Genomic DNA, 9,282 nt, shown 5'->3' with positions numbered 1-9,282 from the left:
TTCCTCATTGTTCTTACAGCTGTAAAATATCTGATAGTCTGGAAGTTACGTAAATTCTTTAAGTAGCCTCCTTTTGATAATACATTTGGATGACTAATATTCTATTTGTGTATTTACAAATAGTGATACAGAAAAAAATCAGTAAACCAGTGTCATATGATACAGAAATATTAGTTGAAATACTGGTGTGACAGGCAAGGGGCCAGGATGGCACAATATTGGAACTGCAAAGTGGATGAGAAAGCTCACTGTAGAGCCGGAAGACAGCTTGGTAAACCTGGTCCTTGTGAGGGGGGAGAAGGAAGGGAACCCAGAAATGTAGCTGAGAGAAGGGAGATGGAATGCCCTGTGTCAGGATTGACCAATGTGAGGACTATGGGGAGAAGTGACCAGGAGCTGCCATTTTTCTGCCCTCCATGCACACCTGCTTCAGCCCAGGGGCACAGCAAGATCAGTTCACCCTTGTCACTTAAATTCCCAAAACCAGCCAGTTGCCCTCCCACATTTGGGACTTGTGTGATCATGAGACTCATGCCAGATGAGAAAATGCCTCTTTCTAAGGCATTGCCCAACCTCCTCACTATGAGAAAGTACAACAATTAGAGATGTATCTGAATCATCTGGCCCTGAGGTTGGGGAGGAGTCAAGACTGTGGAGTGAGTTCACTCTCACAACTGCCAGTTGAGAAGATTTACAGAGAGGTATGTACATCCCTGTTGGACGTTGGGGAGGGAATCTCAAGAAAGGGTAGGACCTTACGCTGGATTTGAAGCCACTCACATAAGAAACAGAAGGTGCTTCCTTTTGGGATGAGCACTGGGTGTTGTATGGAAACCAATTTGACAATAAATTTCATATATTGAAAAAAAAAAGAAACAGAAGGTGCTTTAGGCAGTGAGGAAATCATGAAAGCAGAGGAAAACATATGGGAAGATGACTCCAGCACCTAGAATCAAACATGTGTGTCAGCGGCCATGGGGAGAATTATACTTTTCCTGGATTTTCCCATTCAAAAAGCTGAGTGTTCTTTAAAAAAAACACACATATTTTGTACATTTACACCTGTTAAATCTATACTGTAAGTTGTATTATAACTACAGAAGAGTATGTAAACATATATGTCCAGGTAAAAAAATAATGTGATCTCCCATGTAGGAATCATCTGATTATAAATTGGAGCGCTAGCTGTGTCTTAAAATGTCCTCGTAGATCACAAACCACGTGGTGGTGAAAATGATCATTTCAGACTGAATTAGTGCTTTGAGATTATTCATGTCCACAATAATGAGTTCATGATTGTCTTTAGGACACAGCTAATCCTTGAGGAGTTGATAGCAGTGAGCAGCGTTTCATGACATCTCGAAAGGCCTCTATGAATTTCTCATTCCAGAGGGTGAAGATGAATGGGTTCAGGAAAGGGGTCACCACTAAAACCATCAGTGACGCTACCCTGTTGTACTCAAGCTGCCTGCATTTGCTTGGGTTTCACATAGACGAACAAGCAGGTGCCACAGCCGATCACAACAAATGTGAAGTGAGAGGCACACATAGGAAAGGCTTTGCTCCGGCCTGAGGCTGAGGGGATCTTGAGGATGGTAGAGATGATGTAGGTGTAGGAGATGACTGTAGGATCAAAGCACCAATGATAATGAAAACAGCCATTTAAAAAAGAATAAACTGTGTGAAATGGCTGTCATCACAGGATAGTTCAAACAATTGCCCTCGGTCACATAAAAAATGGTCTATCACATTTGATTTGCAGAAGGTAAGCTGAAACATGGCATAGACTGGCCAGATTTGAAATAGAAACCGAAACACCCATGACACAATAACCACCCAGATGCAGGTGTGGCTGTCCATAATGATGTTGTACCTCAAAGGGTTACAGACAGCCACATAACGGTCCACAGCCATCACTCCCATTAATATGAATTCCGACGTGCCCAAAGAAAGGTACAAATATAATTGTGCACCACATGTTGTCAAAGATATTGTCTGCATCCCAGGAAGCAGCAACCTGCAGAGCACCAAGGGAACAGCAGTAGATATGAGCAAGATTTCTAGGACAGAGAGGTAGCCGAGGAAGAAATACATGGGGGACTGCAAACATTTATCAACACAGACAATCACAATGATGAACATGTTCCCCATGAGCCACCAAACAGAAGAAGAAGAAGGTAGCAAATAGAATATGGCATAATTCTGGGGAGCCAGGGAAGCCTATGAGATAGAAGTCAGTGGCACTAGAGTGACTCTCCAACATTTAGTCCTGAGAGGTTGTTCCTTTTAATCTAGAGAGTAAAAAAGAGATCACACTGCTTCTGATCCCAAAATAAAAACAGTTTCAGGTAAAGAAAATATTCCTCTCCTGTTCACAGACTCCACAACATGTCTAGGAAGGGCTCATGTCCTACTGTTCCCCCTACATGATCAGTATTGATCTTTTTAAAGACCATCATGATATATGAAGAAAATTAAATCTAGCCAGGAAGACGAGCCCAGTCACCAATGGCATACCATAGGCAAGACAGCCAGCTCCTGCCCAGGGTGCACCACCCACATCTCTCATTCCACAGGTCTTCCTGCCTTCCATCGTGCTGTGAATAGCCACCGAGTCTGCCTCCCTGACCAGTGTGTTCCTTTTTACCACTAACTCACTTCCATCATGAATGTCCTAAACTATGCGATCCACCAAATATATTCTGTCCTGTGAGTCCTGCTCCAGACTATAGAAAAGTCTTTCTGCCCACTCCTACCCAGAGCAGGTACATGTTTACTTTGCTTCTCTAAGACATAAGGTCCATTTGCCCTAGATCCATTTGAAAGTTTTTCCTTTTACTTGTATCACCATAGGTGTCACACTGTTAGGCATGGGTATGGACAACTCTTTGAGGATTTTCTGTAAGATCTTGAGGGCAAGGCCTGAGTATTTCTCCAACTACAGGTCAGCTAGCTGCCGGAGTGAATTCTCACTTTATGCCCTCTATTCTTGGAAGGGGAATCCTGCCTTGCTTTTCTCCCCAGTAAATGTGTCTTTTCATAGGTGACAGGCTAAACAGCACCCAGGCTTAATCAGTCAGAGGCCTCTCTCTCCCAACCCTCATACCAACAATCCACCAGACTGATAGGGGAAGGTCCAGAAGAGGGCATGGGAGGAACTGCCATCCTCAACCTCTAGCTGTCCCATATCACCTCATGTTGGAACTGGCAGACAAGAGGCTAAAGGTCCAATTTCAACACCCCCTGCCTTCGTGAGAGCTCAAAACCCTGGATCCAGCAGGGAGCCAAAGCCACCAAATGTGAACTCTGGGCTCAGCCCAAGCCCTACACATAAGTAGCCATGGTCTCAATCCAACAGAAAGTAAGGAGAGTCTTCTCAGAGATAACAAATAGGTTTTTCCTCCAAAATCAAATGAAAAAATTCAGCTGTCAATAAAATAAAACAGACCCAAGGTCCTGAGCCCCTTACAATTTCTGACATACACCCCCCATTTCCTTCAGGTATTTGCTCAAGTGCCCAAGCTCAGGGAGCATTTCCTCATGATCCTTCCTAAAAAAACAAAAAAACAAAACAAAACAAAAAACAAAAAACACATTCTACCCTTTACTCTCTATCAGCGCACCAGAATCTATTTATCTCCTTTGCTCTCCTCATCTAAAATTGTGTTTTTACTTTTTGTTTACTATCTCTCTCCTATTATAAGGTAAGCACCATAAAAAGTAAAAACTTTGTCATGCTTGTTTACTGTTTCTGACATTCAATTATTTTTAAATGAATAAATCAATGAATCAATTAAGAACAAAATCTATGAACAAAGCTTATTTAGTCCTGGCTATGGCCAATCTTTTGATTTTTTTTTTTATTTTAGAGAAAGAGCAAGTGAGCAGGGGAGAGGGGCGGAGGAAGAGAGAAAGAGAATCCTAAGCAGGCTCAATGCTCAGCACAGAGCCTGACACGGGACTTGATCCTAGCCTGAGATCATGACCTGAGCCAAAATCAAGAGTCAGAAGTTCAACCAACTGAGTCACCCAGGTACCCCCAGCTATGACCAATTGTTGAAGCAAACTCTGCTTCCTCTCCCTTTGGTCTTTGCTGAAATGCTGCCCTGTCAATATGCAGCCCTCTCTCTGGAGATCCCTTTGGAAATGACAGTTGGGTGACAAGGATCAAGAACAGACTTATTAGCGGAAGTCTCCTTCCATAATTTTTGTTTAGCCAGGACCAGATACAATCAAAGGATAGAAGAGTGTCCTGACAAGAGCAAGGGTCTATGCCTATGCCCACACTGAGTCAGGTCAAATCTGCTCTCTGCTGTGCATGGCAGATTTGAAGATGAGGTCATCCATTCTGCTGTAGATGTCCTTGTTCTAAAGAGCATCTAGGCCCAGAACTTCCCATGCTGATCCTCTCTTGCTCTCTCCTTTACAGAGGGGAACCCTGGCAGACATTCACCTCCAGAGAAAGAGACTGAACTGGAATGTTCTACAGCTCTCCAGGGATCAGCCCAGGCTTCCTCCTGCCTGACTAGTGCTGTGTGGCCCAAAGAAAGCTGCTGCTGTTCTCATTCTCAGTGCAAGAGAAAACTGTCTTCACACAAGAACTTAGGGAAAATTCCAGTAATAATAGTGCTATGGAAGCCAACTATCTCCCTCTGACTTTCTCTCTCCTTCTTTCCTACTCTTCATTGTCCCCAAGAAGGGTTATGCACTGAGGAACCAAATCTGATGCAGTCAAGGGAAACCCAGAGAAACTTTTAGCCCCTATCCCCTGAGGTTAATCAAATTTTAGAACTCTTGAAAGTTTTTTTAGTGGCCAAACTTGAAATCTCCCTTGTTGGAAGTTTCTCAGCCTGCAGGCTGCCCTCCTCCCAGGCTCCAAGTCCTGGTTACCACAAACCAGTTCAAACCAGACCCTGCTCTCTTCTGTGCATCTGCCTTATTACATTTGCCCTACAGAGCCTTGACACCCCCAAGTAGAAGACACCACAAACAATTCAAGACATAAAGCAAAAACTCGCATGCCAGAGATGAGTAATAATGTGAGCAAAATGGTGGACAGGCAGCCCTAAGCTATTGTCCCTCCACAGAAACCATAGAAAACAAGCAGAAACTGTCAAAACTGTGTCAGAACTCTGGAAAACATTAAAAGATTTATAGCAACCATGGAAACACTGGTTCAAGAAAAAGAAAATTGAAAAATGCTAGGAAAGCTTTGTGGTATTTTCATTTACCCTTGCCCACACTCTTTCTAGCCTGGCAGAAGTCTTGAAAATGGCAATCTGCATTCTCATTGTGGGACCTCAGTCCCTGAGGATGCAGAGCAGATGTGGGGCAAGAAAAGTTACTGTTGAGACATACAATAGACCATCTAAAGACTCAAAGGGAAAGTTGGGGTAAGTGTCTTTGGGAAATTAAGGAATTTAAAAGCAGCTACATACACCGGGGAACTTAAAAACCACACCCATGTACAGGGAAAGATGCATGCTCAGAAAAGACCTGAGAAGACCCTAATCTTTTGCTTTATGTAGGATAAACTCAGATCCACATCAAGGCACATTATAACCAGTAAAAAGACAAAGACAAGGGACAATCTGAAAGCAGCAAGAGAGAAGCACCTTTTCACATACAAGGAATTCTCAGAAGATTAACAGCCAAATTTTCATAAAAAATTATATAGGACAGAGGGCAGTGGGGTGGCATATTTAAAGTGCTGAAAGAAAAAAATGTCAACCAAAAAGTTCTGAATCCAGCAAAACTGTCCTTCAAAAATGAGTGAGAAATGAAGATAATTTGGATAAATAAAAGCTGAGAGAGTCTGTTGCCAGTAGACTTGTCCTAAATGAAATGCTAAAGGAAATACTTCAGTTTGAAATCAAAGAACAACAGACAATAACTTGAAAATAAAAATATAAAGATCTCCACTAAAGATAACTAATGGACTAATATTAAAGCCAGCTTTATTGCATTTTTGGTTTTTGTAACTCCACATTTCATTTTATACATAATTTAAAATACAAATGCATAAAATATTATAAATCCATTTTATTGGGCAAATAATGTATAATTACGTAACTTTTGACAACATATAAAGGGGAATAGTGCTATATAGAACAGAGTTTTTGTATGCTACTAAAGTTGGTATCAATTCAAACTACATGTTATAAATTTAGGATGTTAAATATAATCACAGAAAGAAAATAGCTAAAAATATATACACAGGAGGAAAATATAAGGGAATCAGTTTACTGCAAGAAAAATCAACACAACAAAACAGAAGACAGTAATGAAGGAAATAAAGGAATGAAGAAAATGAAAGACAGAAAAGTCTAAGACTTGCACAAAACAAACAGCAAAATTACAGAAGTCCTTCCTTATCAGCAACTACTTTCAACGTAAAATGGATTAAATTCTTCAATCAAAATACAGAGACTAGCAGGAATTTTTTTAAATGAGACTGTGTGTACGCTGTCTACATGAAACTCCCTTTACTTATTTTTTTTTATTCTCAAGTTAATTAACATACAGTGTAGTCTTGGCTTCAGAATAGAACCCAGTGATTCATCTCTTACATATGACAACCAGCGCTGATCCCAAAAAGTGCCCTCTATGATGACTATAACCCATTTAACCGATCCCCCCACTCACCCCTCCCATCAACCCTCTGTGTTTAAGAGTCTCTTATGATTTGCCTCCCTCTTTGTTTTTATCTTGTTTTTTCTTCCCTTCCCCTATGTTCATCTGTTAAGTTTCTCAACTTCTACATATGAATGAGATCATGTGGTATCTTTCTTTCTATGACTTATTTTGTTTAGCATAATACCCTCCAATAGCATCCATGTTGTTGCAAATGGCAAGATTTCATTCTTTTTAATTGCCAAGTAGTATTCCAGTGTGTATATATGTGTGTGTGTGTGTGTGTGTGTGTGTGTGTGTGTACCACATCTTCTTAATCCATTCATCAGTTGATGGACATTTGGGCTCTTTCCAATAGTTGTTGTTGATAGTGCTGCTATAAACATTGGGGTGCATGTGCCCCTTCAAATCAGCATGTTTGTCCTTTGGATAAATTCCTTGTAGTGCAATTGCTGTCATACAGTAGTTCTATTTTTAATTTTTTGAGGAACCTCCACATTGTTTCCCAGAGTGGCCACACCAGTTTGTATTCCCATGAACAGTGCAATAGGGATCCCCTTTCTCCACATCCTCACCAACATCTGCTATTTTCTGAGTTGTTAATTTTAACCATTCTGACAGGTGTGAGGTGGTGTCTCATTGTGACTTTGATTTGTATTTCCCTGATGATGAGTGGTGTTGAGCATCTTTTCATGTGTCTGTTAGTAATCTGGATGTCTTCTTTGGAAAAGTGTCTATTCATGTCTTCTGTCCATTTCCGCACTGGATTATTTGTTTTTTGGGTGTTGAGTTAGATAAGTTCTTTATAGATTTTAGATACTAACCCTTTATGCGATATGTCATTTGCAAATATCTTCTCCCATTCTGTTGCTTGCCTTTAGTTTTATTGATTGTTTCCTTTGCTGTGCAGAAGCTTTTTATCTTTTAATTTTTTAATGTTTATTCATTTTTAAGAGAGACAGAGCATGAGTGGGGGAGGGGCAGAGAGAGAGAGAGAGAGAGAGAGAGAGAGAGAGAGAGAGAATCTGAAGCAGGCTCCACGCTCTTAGCTGTCAGCACAGAGCCGGATGCAGGGCTCAAACTCACCAACCACGAGATCATGACCTGAGCTGAAGTGGCATGCTTAACTGAGCCACCAAGACACCCCTAGAAGCTTTTTATCTCAATGAGGTCCCAATAGATCACTTTTGCTTTTGTTTCCCTTGCCTCTGGAAACATGTCAAGTGAAAAGTTGCTGCAGCCTAGGTCAAAGAGGTTGCTGCCTGTTTTCTTCTCTAGGATTTTGACGGTTTCCTGTCTCACGTTTAGGTCTTTCACCCATTTTGGATTTATTTTTGTGTATGGTGTAAGACAGTGGTCTAGTTTCATTCTGCATGTTGTTGTCCAGTGCTCCCAGCACCATTTGCTAAAGAGACTGTCTTTTTTCCACTGGATACTCTTTCCTGTTTTGTTGAAGATTAGTTGACCATGTATTTGTGGGTCCATTTCTGGGTTCTCTATTCTGTTCCATTGGTCTATGTGTCTGTTTTTATGCCAATACCATCTGTCTTGATGATTACAGCTTTGTAATACAGGTTAAAAGTCTGATATTTGGATGCTTCCAGCTTTAGTTTTCTTTTCCAACATTACTTTGGCTATTTGGGGTCTTTTGTGGTTCCATACAAATTTTAGGATTGTTTGTTCTAGCTCTGTGAAGAATGCTGGTGCTATTTTGGTAGGGATTGCACTGAATGTGTTGATTGCTTTGGATAGTATTGAAATTTTAACAATATTTGTTATTCCAATCTTTAGGCATGGAATATTTTTCCATTTCTTTGTGTATCCTTCAATTTCTTTCATAAGCTACATGAAATTCACTTTAGATCCAAAGACACAAATAGGTTGAACAGATGGAAGAAGATACTCCATACAAATACTAACCAAAAGAGAGCTAAAGTAACTATACTAATATCAGACAAAATAGACTTTGAGTCAAAAACTGTTGCAAGAGACAAAAGACATTATACATTAATAAAAAATTCAATTTAGCAAAAAAAAAAACCAATGATTATATATGTTCCAAACAACAAAGACCCACATTATATGAAGCAAATATTAACAAAATTGAAGGAAGAACTTCATTATGTCACTTTCAGTAAAACATGTAAACAGAAGATTAGTAAGGAAATAGAATACTTGAACAATAAAATAAACTAACTAGGCCTAACAAACAGAGTTCACTCCACCCAACAAAAGCAGAGAATACACATTCTTCTCAAGTGCACACAGAACATTATCCAAGATAGGTCACATGTTAGGCCACAAGTCTCAATAAGGTTACAAAGACTGAAATCATTCAAAGTGTATTTTCTGACTATAATGAATAAAACTAAAAATTTGAGAAGATGCAGAATGTTTGTGTCTAATAAAAATGAGCCCACAGGTATTCCTGAAAATTAATAAGAATGGATACATTGGGCATTTAGCACACATTAGTCTAGATTGATAGCAGAGACAGAAGGGACTTGGAAACTGTATCCCTGGAGATGTTTTTAATTATAGCAACAGAAAGCCCAACTCAAATTGTCCTAAACACTGAAAGGAATTTAGTAGTAGATTATATTACTAAAACTATCCAGAGAAAAGACTTAAATTCTGGAATGGTTTAAT

The 9,282-nt window shown here is 40.0% G+C and overlaps 1 pseudogene; it reads right to left on the bottom strand.

The window, feature by feature from the left end:
• Positions 1–1,129: 1,129 nt before the first annotated feature.
• LOC122486487 lies at positions 1,130–2,263 on the bottom strand (annotated as a pseudogene).
• Positions 2,264–9,282: the final 7,019 nt, after the last annotated feature.

This window comes from Prionailurus bengalensis, chromosome A2 (genome assembly GCF_016509475.1).
Source record: "Prionailurus bengalensis isolate Pbe53 chromosome A2, Fcat_Pben_1.1_paternal_pri, whole genome shotgun sequence".
NCBI classification, from domain to species: Eukaryota; Metazoa; Chordata; class Mammalia; order Carnivora; family Felidae; genus Prionailurus; species Prionailurus bengalensis.
Note: the sequence above shows the minus strand (reverse complement) of the source record. Positions and strands in the feature narration are given on the sequence as shown.